The sequence below is a fragment of the Globicephala melas genome, chromosome 17 (genome assembly GCF_963455315.2).
Source record: "Globicephala melas chromosome 17, mGloMel1.2, whole genome shotgun sequence".
Classification (NCBI taxonomy): domain Eukaryota; kingdom Metazoa; phylum Chordata; class Mammalia; order Artiodactyla; family Delphinidae; genus Globicephala; species Globicephala melas.
In genome coordinates, this window is record NC_083330.1 from 48,594,789 (window position 1) to 48,608,866 (window position 14,078).

Genomic DNA, 14,078 nt, shown 5'->3' on the forward strand with positions numbered 1-14,078 from the left:
TCAATCTCTATTACGAATCCAGGTCAGGATTTAAAACCGCTGATTCCTAGTCTACTGTCTTACATTGTTAAGAAAATATGCATGAGCTTTGTTGTCCTGAGAGTTTAGAAAATTCAGGAACATTTTGCAACAATGGGCGGAGTACCACAGTCACAGGACATCTGGAGTAGCAAAAGAAGGTGGCACTGAGAGGCAGTGTTAAGAAGAACATCTACCCCATGAGCCCACAATGCACAGACACTTTCCAACAGCACTCCTCTCATATACCCTCTTTAGGCTCCACGGCTCCACATCGGAGGACATTTTTGCTTCCATGGAGTTATGCTTAATGTCTGTTTAAAATTATTTCACCTGAGTAAATGCAAAAAAAATAGTTACGATGTGTTTTATCTAGAACCTGCTAGCAACAGCTCAGATCCCTACCTACTCCAGAAATAGCCTTGCCTCTGAGCCATTTTATGGCACTGTAAAATGAAGCCATATTTACGAGTAGTTTTATGTGTCTGTTTATAAGCAAAGAATACTATATATGAACATTTTTCTAAATGTTTACATTACCAGGAAATTCCAAAATATTCAAAGAAATGCCAAACGTGTTATGTTTCTCTTAGAGCAAGTTGAGTTGTAGAAAAAGCGTACAGCAATGCTGTCTGCAGAGAAATATTCAGATGACAGTGAGTACACAGGATATGGGCAATTCCTCCATTTTGCAGGCTTCACTAAAACTGCAATCCCTAACTGCGTAGACTTTACACTCTGCACTGACTTGAGGGCAGATGTATCCAGGATGGCTCATTTGGCTCCTATCCTGTGATTCTCCATGTTTGATAAATCAGAGATCTTTAAAGTTACAAGAGGTTGTTTCTTAACAGTTTCATCAGTGTCTTTGAACTTGCAAAATACCATGGCTTAACAGTTTCATTCAGCCACACTACTCAGACGGCAACACATGTTAAACCTCCTCCTATTTCAGTTTTGGAAATCATTCTACTCTCCTCACTCCAGATGAGGTCAGCAAGGGGCCTCTTTTATAGTTCTCTTTTAGGATTTCTGTGAATATTTTGTTACATATTCAATAAATATAACTTAGCATGTCCCCTTAGCATGAGGCTTACACATTTATATATTTGGAAAATATCCTTTCAGGATTTGTTGCTGACTGAAAAAAGTGAATAGAGAATTTGTGATTTGCTAGCAGTTTTTGATAAAAACATGAATATGCGCCCTTTAAGAAAGAAATGATAACTGTTGCTTGTAGACAACTAATCCACTACAGAGGAAAAAAATATTGGATACATTGTTACAAAGTTTAAAGTTGGTGAAGTTCTTTGCTTTGTCTTTTTCATTTTTTAATTAAAAAAATTAACCTGATTTGCTCTATTTACAAAAACAACTCAGTTTTTACCATTTTATTTTAAGAGTAGCTTCCTTCCCAATATAAAACAATTTTAAAGCCTCTATTTAGGACAGATTAGGAGACTCCATGTGTATATAAGATACTGGGTTTTTTTTTTAAGATTTTTAATTAACAGACAATATTGTAGAAAGGGGTTTTAAAAATAGACATGGTCAAGGTTTCAGAATAATATGTAAGATGTATCTTTATCTTCAAATTCATCAAGTTGTGTACATTAAATATGTAGTTTTTTGTATGTCAACCATACCTCAATAAAGTGGTTTAAAATCCTAAAAATAAAATGTAAGGAAATACCACCAAAAATTCAGTGATCATTTCATCTTAAACATACAATTTGAGTCATTTTTAAGCCATTCCAACTTCATTATGGGTGGAAATGTGAGTTTTAAGCTGTGTTGGCAGGAAGGAAGCAAACATTTTTGCTGTTTTATATATGACTCCACATTGTACTTCCTTGGATGTGTCTGTCCAGTAACTAGACCAGTAACACGGAGCAAGCCATGTTAACCCTTCCCATGAGGACCTTCAAGAAAAGTAAGCTAATACCTCCTTTATCTTGTAAACATCTAGAAAGGTGATTATCCCAACTTGCGGACAAAAGTAATGTTATTGATAACAAGTTAAAGATGATATGTCACTTTAGTTTACTTTTTTATTAAGAGATACTTTAAGTATTAATGTATAAACATCTACCTATGTTAAAGCATTAATATTTTTTCTCTAACCTAGTGAAATTTTAATATGCCATGATGGTTAAAATTCTAATGAACTAAAGTAGAAATAAAATCACATTGCAGATGCCAGTATACTTATAGGCTAAAATTGGAACCCCTAAGTGTAGAGAACATAGAAGGAACATGAACTCAAATAAAAGATACATCTGTAAACTTCTAGTTTACAGAAGTTCAGACATTTGGAAACATTTGCCAAGTTAATATTCATCTCAGTATGAATTGGCTTTGACCTTGAGCCTCCGGTGTGCTTCAAGATAGTGTAATTTACTGTATTAACACTAGCCCCAATGGATATCACATTCATAAGGAACCAGTTTGGCATCCTCTGAAAAGTAAGCAGATAAAAATAAAGATTTTTTTCAATAGTTAGTACACAGGACAAGCAGTTGACATTTATTAATTTCTTTCATTTCTTCCACACTGCGGAATAAAGCGCCAAGCATGTTGATAATTGTTCAGACAAACCCGTGAGTCATATTGTCACCACTGCACAGACCCCCTAGAAGCAGAGTAAGAAATTAATAAACACTTGAGGATTTATTGATGCTTGGATTATTTATTGGGTTTACCAATGATTGGCTCTACACGGAAGCATCATATTACACAAGGATATTGTAATTTATTAGGTAACTTCTTCACTACCTAAATATTTGAATTCTGCTTCTGTACACAAGGACTATTTCTTCTACTAATACAATGCAAGTCCTTCCAGACGTTTGTTCTATAAGCAATATCTCTATTTTAGTTAACACCAGATAAAGTATCAGTCACTCTTCACATTGAACAATAAACTAATAGAACCACTATTATTTCATCCATTTATTAATGGTCTGCATTTGGTCACTAAGTATTTCAAAGTTTTTTCTTACAAAATTTTTAATTCATTCAGATAAAATGTGTGCATATACACATGTGAAATTGCATATGTTAAGGTGCTCGTGGACCTGTTGAAGTTTGTCTGTGGCCTTCTTCACAATTTCAGTTCACAATCTCAGACTTGATAGACAGGTGATTTGTATGCATGACCATACTGAGCGTAAATCTGAGAAGATTCCCTATCAAATTATCTTTATATTTCATGAAGAAATGATGTGACTTCCGTATAACTATTTTTTTTTCTTTTTTGATTGTCAAATAATCCTTTATCAAAATGTTTTCCTCTGTAGTTCTTAATTATCTGGGTGTTCTACTGTCCCACTGCCAATGTCATTGGTGATGTCATATGGGTGGCAGCCATCAGCATTGTAGCCCACAAACTAGGCAGCCTCCAGGATCTCTTTAATGATTCCAGAGAGTTCTCTGGCCAAAGGTTGGTGCTGTATCTGTCAGGCAATATTGGCAATCTCATCAAAAGTGCTATTTCCATTGTGCTTATAGTTTTTCTGCTTCTTTCCATTTCTGGGTAGTTCTTGAGGGTTTTGATGTTCAGAGAGAGGCAGAAGGTACCACCTCAATCTGGGCCTGCCTGTTCAGAATGGTCATTTTCACTGTAATCCTGACTTTTCAAGTCACCAGTTGTCTTAGCCATGTCATCACCAATCTCTTTTGGAGACATCCAGGCAAATGGCTGTGAGAGCCAGGGTACCTGTGACACTGTTTCCCCACTGAAACACCTCAAGTGTATGACTTTGATCTTGTTAGGGTCAAACTTGGGTGACCTGGCATAGAAGCAGCTTGTGTAGGATAAACCAGATGGGGACCACAGGACCTCCTCCACAGGGAGTCAGAAAGCACCCCCATCCACATAACTTTTAAATGCTAATCTTTTGTTGTAGAGGGTCCTATCCTGTGAGCAAATATTACAATAATATTTAATGTAGACGTATATCTTCTGTATATTTTTGCTATGTTCCAGAACACAGCCAACAACCTAGAAAAATGAGAAAACAAACAAAAGGCACCTAAGTTTAAATATAGGTATACATTTCAATATATGCAAATATAGATTTTGCTTTAAACAAACAAAACTTTAGTTAGATACCACAAATGTCTTATATTTTAGTCTCATACTTTATCATTATAAGAGTCTGTCAGATCTTCACTGAGAACTTATGAACTCTTAATTTAGATACAACCTATACAGTCCGGTTAGTTGGTTTCCCAGCTCACATTGAATTAGAAAATGAAGTGTTTGTTGGCAGCAGGAACACTGACAAAATTAAGAAGTGAACATCAAAAAAAATAAATCCCACTAAAGAAATAAAATATTTAAGTGTCAGATCCTTAAGGAGTAGAATGGCTGCCTCAATAAATAACCTCTGAGAACACTTTTCTAAAACAATGCGTGCTTCAAACGATTCTCTGTTCTGTGCCCTCAGTTTAAGGGGAAATACTCTAGGTTTTATAGCAAGGGTAGCATTAAAGATGGTCAAGTAACAACTTTTGACCTTCAACGTGGTAACTAATACAGATCAAACAACTCAGTCACAGATTATAACAAGTACAGGCAATGTAGTTGTCATCTTTTGGCCCAGTCATTTGGTGCAAATTGTCCAGGTCTGTGTGAATACTTGAATCGCATTAAAGGTTTTTCTGCTGTTCCTAATGTTCAGTAATTTGCTTAGGTTGTTCCCATCTACTGGGATTGTATTTATGAATATTCATGTTTATAGGGAGGAATACACAAGCATATGGGGGATGCATACTTGGCTGCAGAATTCCCTGTAACCCATTTCATAGAAATATTCAGTTTGGATAAATTTTGCTTTTTTTTCCTGAGAGAACAGCTTCGGCTGTCTTGCTTGTTGATACCTTTGATTGCTCTTATATAAACAGTAAAGACACTTTGCAGCTATAGTTTTTCCAAGGCTTCTGGGCAGATACGCTTTTAACAGCTTCTTTCAAGTCTTCTTAGGAATGTTTCAGAAATGGCGGGTTAGAGGTTGGTGCAAAAAAAGTCAACAATTGTAAGGAAAGCACTGCCACTACAAATAATAGATTTCATGCTTTCAGGTCTGTTTCGGAGAGGGTTGTATTTTGTGTTTCTCTCTACAAGTTGGCTTCCTTATAACCCCCTTTTCTTTCCCCTGTATCCTCCCCTAACCCCAGAAATTATTGTATTTGGCTTAAAATTAGTGAAAAATGCTCCTTAATACTGGGGCAGTCCGGCTAATGGACCTAGGTCGAAATAATTGATCCTGAAAACAAGGAAATCCACCCAAATCCTATCTTTATGCTCTTCTTAATTTCATTACATGCTTCACAGACAGTCAAAGCAGGGTTCAGAAATGTCAACTATTACGCAGCATTTAAATCCATTTGCCTCACATAGGTCTGTTCTATCAGAAACAAAATATTTCACAAACACACTTTTATCATCCTCTCTTATCTCCTGCAAAGCTTAAAACAGAGAGGAAATGAGAAGAGGGGTACAAAAAGAATTGGTCAATATAAATATGAGAGCTGTTGTCTGATGCCAACATAGTAGTGCTTATTCTAACCCAATGTGAAGAATAAAGCAATAAAAAGATAATGGTAAATAACTTTCATAGCATAGAAATACACCCTAAAGCCAAATAACATTGTAAAAATAATAAAATTAGCTTTAATTATGGGTGTGCAATTCTATAACATTAAAATACCAGGGAAGTCCAGCACACTAATATATAAATATAATTATTTCAGAGTCATGGAAGATAGAAAGCAATTTCCATATAGAACATAAAAATATAGTAAAAAGTTAAAATAGTAGTCTATTTTATTTACTCAATAAATAGTTACTGCGTGCGTATTGTGTGTGTGACAGGTATTGTCCTAGGCACCAAATTCAGCAGTGAGCTTCTTCCCTTAGGATCTTATATTCCAACAGAGGAAGAAGATGATAAACAAATAAATGCACAAAATGTATACTTTGTTAAATGGTTAAATGGTTAAAAGCGTTAAAGATAAAAATAAGTCAGAGAGAAAAATAAAACACAGGGCGGGGGTTGAAATTTAAAATAAGGTAGTGAGGGGGCTTCCCTGGTGGCGCAGTGGTTGAGAGTCCGCCTGCCGATGCAGGGGACACCCGTGAGCCATGGCCGCTGAGCCTGCGCGTCCGGAGCCTGTGCTCTGCAACGGGAGAGGCCACAACAGTGAGAGGCCCGCGTACCGCACAAAAAAAAAAAAAAAAAAAAAAAAAAAAGGTAGTGAGGGAAGACCATACTGAGAAGGGGGCATTTGAGAAAGTCTAAAAGGGATGAAGGGGCTAACCATGAAGCTGTCTTAGGCAGGAATATCCAGGGTAGAGGCAAACACATTGTCATGTGTGAACAGCAGGGCAACCCAGAGTGCCTGGACAAAATGAAGGAGGAGGAGAATGTAGCAAATGAAGCCAGAGGACCCAGCAAAGGAAAACTGAGGAGCAGTAGCCAGTGAGATGGGAAGAATACCAGGAGAATGTGCTGAGTGGAAGCCAAGGGAAGAAAAGGTTTCGAGGAGAAACCGTGTTCAGTTTTTCTGAAATTCAAGTAGGACAAGATCCAAGAAACGGGATTGAGCAATGTCTTTGGTGAGAGTGACAAGATCAGTTTCCTTACAGATGTGGAGGTGCGCACCTAATGGACAGTCGAATTGGGAGATAGCAAGTGGAGGTAACTACTTCAGGGAGTTTTGCTTTAAATGGGAGCAGATAAATAAGAGCTGAAGGGTTTTTATTTTGTTGTTGTTATTGTTTACAAGAAATTGTGGTATGTTCATTCTGATGGGAATGATCTAGTTCAGACTGAAAAATTGATGCTTGCAGGAAAAAGGGGAGCACCTAACACCAAAGTGGAGGGTGGCCTTAAATAAGGGCACTGTCAGCACATCCATAATAATTGTCGTGAGAGCAGAGTATATGGTGCATATAGTTGGAGGTGCATATGAAGGAGGCAACAAAGTTCTCTTCTGATGGCTACAATTTTCTTAGTTAATAAGGAAGCAAAGTTGAGAGAGAATGGATGAGGAAGGTGTGTTGGAGAATGAATGGGCTAGGGAAATGTATTGATAGTGTGATTGCTGGGTAACACTACCAACCCACATAATATTATTGATCGTGAATTGAAAATGAGACCATTAGGATTGTTGTGTGTTTTTCTTCAGCTAGTCTACTGCTGGGTATAAAGGCAGTGTAGGTAGGAAGTTGGATTGAATAAGGTTGGGATTTTGCCAGACGAAGTCAATGAAGCAAGAGGGAGTGAGGGCGCAGAGGATATTTGCAAGGAAGGGCTTACGATGAAGGACACAGTGTCTAAGCTGAGTAAGCAGAGGAGTGTGGACATGAGGAGAGGAAGGACAAGGGGGAAAAGGTGACAGTATTGGATTTTAGGGTCTAGTGAAGTTAATGTTGGAATGAAAGTTCTAGAAAGAGTAAATTAGAATGATGGAAGCTATGGTTTGAGAATGGGATCTCGGATGTGAAATTATGCGGGGCAGGGGGGGAGGGGAGTAAAAATGATTGGCGAGGAAAAGACCTAGAGAGTGAGTAGTTGGAGGTGGGTAGAGAGCAAGTTCATTGGATGAGAGGAAGTCAAAGAACTGAGGGTTCATATGATTGGATATTGTGGACTTTGCAATCACCAAGGATTAAATCAGGAGCAGTACATGAGAAGATCCAGGAGCTGAGTTTTCAAGAAATGATGACAAATGACCTGGAAGTCTCTACATGACTGTGGCAAGCAGTGATAGGAAGATAATATGAGATTCAATACAGGTTTTTAGAATAGGGAAGGAGAATAATCTGCCATGAGGAGTAAGGACAACTCTTCTACCTTCAGCTCAAGTGATATACGGTTCATGGGAGTGAAATCAGCTCCCATTCGAGAGGGAAAGAGCAGGGAGGCAGAGTGAACGTTCATAGAAGAGGTTGAGACTATTGCAGATTTTGCCAGTAATTTCCCTTGAGTACCAGGGGAAGCGTTTTTGAGAGCTGGCAAAGTATGAGAGAGGAGATGTCAGTCAGGCTGTATGGGCGCTTATATTGTGGGGAGAGGGTCATGGAAGGCCTGGGCTTCTAGGAATGACTGATAAAAGCAGACATAAAGGTGACAGTATGATGAGCAATTTTTATCTATTCTTTTTTTTATTGAGATATAATTGACATATAGAATTATTTTAGTTTCAGGTGTACAACATCATGATTCGATATTTGTGTGTATTGTGAAATGATCACCACAGTAAGTCTAGTTAACATCCGTCATCATACAGGATTAGTTCTGATCGTATCAGGACTTGGAGAATGACGATGAGGCTATGAGTGTCGGTGAGACTAGTGTGGGGCTGGCCAGGAGCATGCAGGGTCCTGGTCTCTCCGCTCCCTTAAGGGTGATATAGGAGCGGGGAGGGGCAGTCTTATCTGAAGCAGTCAGATCTCTAGGGTCCTCTTACTCTCTTTGCCCAGACAGTGAACTACTCCTTAATGAAACAGGCCCTGTGTGCCTATGAGTCTTCAATTCCAGTGCTTTACATAGTAACTCCTGTACTGGAGCAGAGGCTCACAACAAATGCTCTTCCTTTAAGCTGCTTTTGCATCTACCATAAAATGAGAATGAACATATTATACTGCTGTCTTTCAAGAATGTGTATTTAATGCACACAGTCCACAAGAACACATTTTCTTCCATCAGCCCAAGCTTCATATGGTCATAGTTTTTTCAAAAATCCTTCCCTGTTTAGTTCAAAGTGCATTTTTTTCCTGAAAGGCAGCTATGAAAAATAACAATAATAAATATCTGAATTATTACTGGAAGGGCAGATGGACATTTTCATCCTTCAACATAGAAGATCTTTTTTTTTTTTTTGCGGAATGCAGGCCTCTCACTGTTGTGGCCTCTCCCATTGTGGGGCACAGGCTCCGGACACGCAGGCTCAACGGCCATGGCTCACGGGCCCAGCCGCTCCGCGGCATGTGGGATCTTCCCAGATTGGGGCACGAACCCGCGTCCCCTGCATCGGCAGGCGGACTCTGAACCACTGCGCCACCAGGGAAGCCCAGAAGATCATTTTTAAATCAAATCAAGTGAACCCCAAACCTTAAAGCCTCATAAATTTTGTTGTAGAAATGCTAATAGACAAACTATGAAAATGATGTTCCGATACCTACCTCACTTTCCTTTCTGTCTTGCCTACAGAGCTAGAATGGGAGCACATGCAGGAACACTGATGTCCTCCCTCTCTCAGCTCTTTATCAGGTTCTTTTTATAGCTCCCTACTACTTTTAAACAGTTTAGGCATGGCGCATAAAGTATGCTAGCTTTGAATGGCCAGGTGGTCTCATACCTATAGTCTTATATCCATTCAACACGTTGGTGTTGCACTTCAACTAGGCATTGAGGATGTAATGCAGATCCAAAATAGCTAAGTCCCTATTCTCATGGAGGTTACTGTGTAGTCAGAAAGACAGATACTAACAAATGTATAATCACAAACTGAGTCCATCATAGAAAAGAACACTTTGATGTCATGTAACTAAACACACCAAAACTGTGTGTGAGTTTCTGTGTATTTCGGTGGGGGCGGCACAAAGAAAACTTTCTTGAAGAAGTGATACTTGCATGAGCAGAATTTGAAGCATGAATTAGTCAGATAGGAATAGGGTGAAGTTTTCTAGCAGGAGGGAACAGAATGTGCAAATGACCTGTGGCAGTCAGTGAATGGTACATTTGACATTTTTGAAGAAGACCAGTGCAGCTGGAATAGGGACCGAGAAATGACTTGTAGGCAGCCAGGGTCATATCATTATACACAAACAATTGCATCCTGGTTATCTCACAACTTCATGTAGTAATCTTTTATTCCTCTTCTCTGGTAATTCTTGGCTTGGTCAACCCCAATTCTCTCAATGATATTGAGGGAACAATAAGAGTTGTAGGTTACTCCTTAGGCATCCACAGACTGTCCACTTGCAAGCTCAAGCTCTTCTTTTCATAACTGAGTTGAACATCACATCTTCTCCACCTCAGCTCCCTTAGTTTTTAACGTGTCCTTACACTGTATAACCCTTAACGACCTGTATTACGGTATTTGCCTACTACATTATACTGCTATACAGAGACTGTATTGTCTACCTGGTACCTCATGGAGTGGCCACTGGCTAGACAGTTGTAAATTCGGTCAATATACTATTGCTCAATAAATGTGCATTGAATTAAATTATCTTAAACATTTCAGATTCTTCAGATAAAGGCATCACACAGAACGTCTTGTTAGTATATGTGCATGGACAGACACCATCCAATAGCGGTGTTTACTGAAATAAAAAACAACAACGAAAACAGATACTGTAACTGAACTTAATAGAAGAACACATGTAAAGGTATTTTTGAAAAAAAATATGTAATTAAGCAAAACACGTTACCAATGTTTTACCTTACATGTATTATATTTTGTAGTAAACCATAGTTATCAAGCTACGACTTCAGAGAGCTGTACTTCCAGTGTAGGATATGTTTTATGACCCAGGATTTGTCTGTTAGGAATATTTTAGCTTGCTTAGCTTCTGAGCATTAAGAATAATTTTTGACAAAAGGCTTAACTTTGTTATCACCAGTTTTTTAATTCATCCCAGTGTGATTTTAATGTTCACTTAAGTACAAGAGAATGACATTTTCATCTGCTGAATTGCATAAATGCCCAACCAAATAAAAATGCTTATTGTAAAAAGAAACCTTTTAAGTGTAAGGGATGTATACTGAAAATATCTTTTCTCCCCTTTGGAGTCTCTGGGTAAATGACTGGTTAGTGGCTTAATAGAAGGTCTTTTCATCCCATTACATATCAAAGTTATGGAGTCCCCAGTGTGGCAGATAAAAACTTTTTGACCCAATTGTCGGGACATTTACAGCTCCTTTCAAAACAAAGTGGAGTCATTCCCAATGTATTTATGCTAGGGATAATTGGGGAAAATATGTCATTGGTAACTACCATTATTTAATTCTAACTGTTTACATTTGAGCATTCAGTTGGAATGTTAAACCTTTCCTGGTTAGTATTCCCCATTGCATAAAATAACAAAGTAATAACAAATGCTCATTTGAAATGTGCTTGTTTTACTGGCATACAGGTACTAGTCATACATTATTGCTTTTAAGAAAGGCCATAGGGCTTCCCTGGTGGCGCAGTGGTTAAGAGTCCACCTGCCGATGCAGGGGACACGGGTTCGTGCCCCGGTCCGGGAAGATCCCACATGCCGCGGAGCGGCTAGGCCCGTGAGCCATGGCCACTGTGCCTGCGCGTCTGGAGCCTGTGCTCCGCAACAGGAGAGGCCACAACAGTGAGAGGCCCGCGTACCACCATAACAAAAAAAGAAAGGCCATAAAAATATATGACACAATAATCTGTATTCTCTCAACATATGTATACATATATATGTATATGTGTGTGTGTGTGTGTGTGTGCGTGCATAGTGTATATAGTAACTACGGAGGGTTTTTTGTTCTTGTTTTTTGGTGAATTTTGATCAGTTGGGATAGCAAATCTGATCTCAAACCTCGCTTCTTCAGCAGTAAACATCAAAACCTAAATCAGAAACGGTTGCCTCGATTTCCCTTTATTAAAGATGACACAGTCTTTAAGTTGGCGCAGGAAATCATGCTTGTTATTGCAGGTGCCAAACATTGCCTTAAGGATATTCTCAACGTGCCCTGACATTCCTGGAATAGAACTAAAAATGTTATGAAACTAGTAGGTGTGTAAACGAATGCTATGTTCAAAACATTTTGTTATTTTTCTCTGAAATATATGGATGCTTGAATGAACTCAAAGGGTCTGTGACACAGAAAAAACAAACTTTAAATAGCAATTAAGGCATTTTTTTTCTTATTTCAGCATATAAAGACAAGGAAATGTAATGGTTTTAATAATTAAGGATGCAGACTAATGCACACATTTTGCAGCACTAATAAAAACTTCCTGTTATCATCTCTATTTTTAAGAATGAAGAAGGCATTTCCTTAATGCACTTCATTGCTTCCCCTGCCAGCTCTGTTCAGGCTCAGAATTTGATAACATTTCCAAATTGTAAAAATAAAAAATAGCATTAAAAATTGATTTAAGTCCAACTTTCCAAATCAGTTAACCCAAAGGTTAAGTGCTACTGCACTTGACCAAAGAGACAGTTTGTTCCCTTTTTGTAAGACCTGAGTGTAAAGAATAAAGGCAGCATTTTTCTTCTTCTCCTTTTTAAAGAAGCCACATGTAATGTTCTCTGAGTTAAGTTTTACCATTCATAATGAATGCAGTCTCGCCATTCAAATGCGACCATAAGTACACAGAAGATAAGAATTTAATTAAATGTAGATTAAAACCAAACAGGAAAACACACTAGCTGATAATTTTATCCCGTCCTCTGGCCATATTTTTTATACTTCCTTCTTGTTCTTCTTTGGGCTATAGCTTATCAACATGCCGATAGTACCATAACTCATTACATCTGATGGTGCAGCAGAAATGTGCAGGCTCTGTGCTCGGATTTCCGAGGCACTTAAAATGCAAAGCATGTAAATGTCTCTGTTAAATATACTAGTGTGCTAACAGTGGTGAAAAGGAGGTGATTCTGAAAAAAATCCTTAAACCTCTCACAAGAAGCATTAGTACTACATAGTAGCAAATGGAATTTTCAGAGTGGAACCAATTCATGTTTTCACACATATATGGTGGGCTTAATATTTTGAAGTTGAGCTCCTTCAGCAGTTGGCAAGTTTGAGTGCCAGTCAACTTGCTTAGGTTACTTCGACGTATGTAGAGTTTGATACGTACACATTTATATTTCTGAAGGAAAGTGGTGTTTTTTCCATTGTTGGCCATAATGTGGTAGCCCACTATCTTTGTGCTTGAACATTGCTCTCATTAATCTTATATAGACCCTCCCAAAATTATCTCCTATTATTTAATCTGAATCTATTGAATTGTTAAGGTAGAGACCACAAAATCTCAGAAGGGACAGAAGGCTTTAGTTATTAGGACAATTCATATATATTATTTATCCTTAATCAGTTTCATTTTTTCTAACAATTATTTCTAATTATTGTAGAAATAGGCAATGAACAGCTTTTTAAAATCTAGGTCATTTTAGAGGAAGGCTATAGACTAAATACAATATTTTTTAAATCCAAAAGAGAATACATATTGGATCTGTTAATTAAATATTAGGCTAAGGTTTAGAATGTCAATACATTCCTTTTTTCTTGGTGGTACGTGGGCCTCTCACTGTTGTGGCCTCTCCCGCTGCGGAGCACAGGCTCCGGACGCGCAGGCTCAGCGGCCATGGCTCACGGGCCCAGCCGCTCCGCGGCATGTGGGATCTTCCCGAACTGGGGCATGAACCCGTGTCCCCTGCATCGGCAGGCGGACTCCCAACCACTGCGCCACCAGGGAAGTCCTCAATACGTTCTTCATTGTGCAATCTTGATTTGTTAAGTGCTAGCAAAGCATAACTGAATCATTTCTATATTTGCATTCTGTGTATCTAAAACTAAGAGCCCTAAGAAGTGTAACAAACTTCTTTTTTTTAAGCAAAAATAAAATGCTGTGTGTAATCTGTCTTTTGAAAGGTAAATAATTGGTTACTTTTTTTGTTGTTTGGCAATGGGTGGTTTGGCTCACATTAATAAATAGGATTTTTCAATTAAAACTCTCTGAAAAAATGATTTAGTTTTTTGGGAATTCCCTGGTGGTCCAGTGGTTAGGACTCAGTGCTTTCACTACCCGGACCCAGTTTCGATCCTTGGTGGGGGAACTAAGATCCTGCAAACTGCGCAGCGCAGTCAAAAAAAAATTTTTTTAAGATTAAGATTTTTGCTTCTTTAATGTCATCTTGACATTCTTGATGGTTTGAAGTACTAAACTAACAGCACTACTTTCTCTGCGTTAATTGTCACATGGTCACTTTGCACTCAAATTGATATAATACGATGTATTGACATAGCTGCCAATTTTGCCTTTAGGAATAAATTAAAAAATGAACTCAATTT

The 14,078-nt window shown here is 38.2% G+C and overlaps 1 protein-coding gene and 1 pseudogene across 1 annotated transcript in view; one reads left to right on the forward strand and one right to left on the reverse strand.

Moving 5' to 3' along the window:
* The window catches only part of ZFPM2 (zinc finger protein, FOG family member 2), a 462,647-nt gene that overhangs the window by 398,844 nt on the left and 49,725 nt on the right, over positions 1-14,078 (forward strand). The window lies entirely within an intron of this gene.
* Positions 3,321-14,078, reverse strand: part of LOC115856543 (large ribosomal subunit protein uL11 pseudogene) — a 33,365-nt pseudogene continuing 22,607 nt past the window's right edge.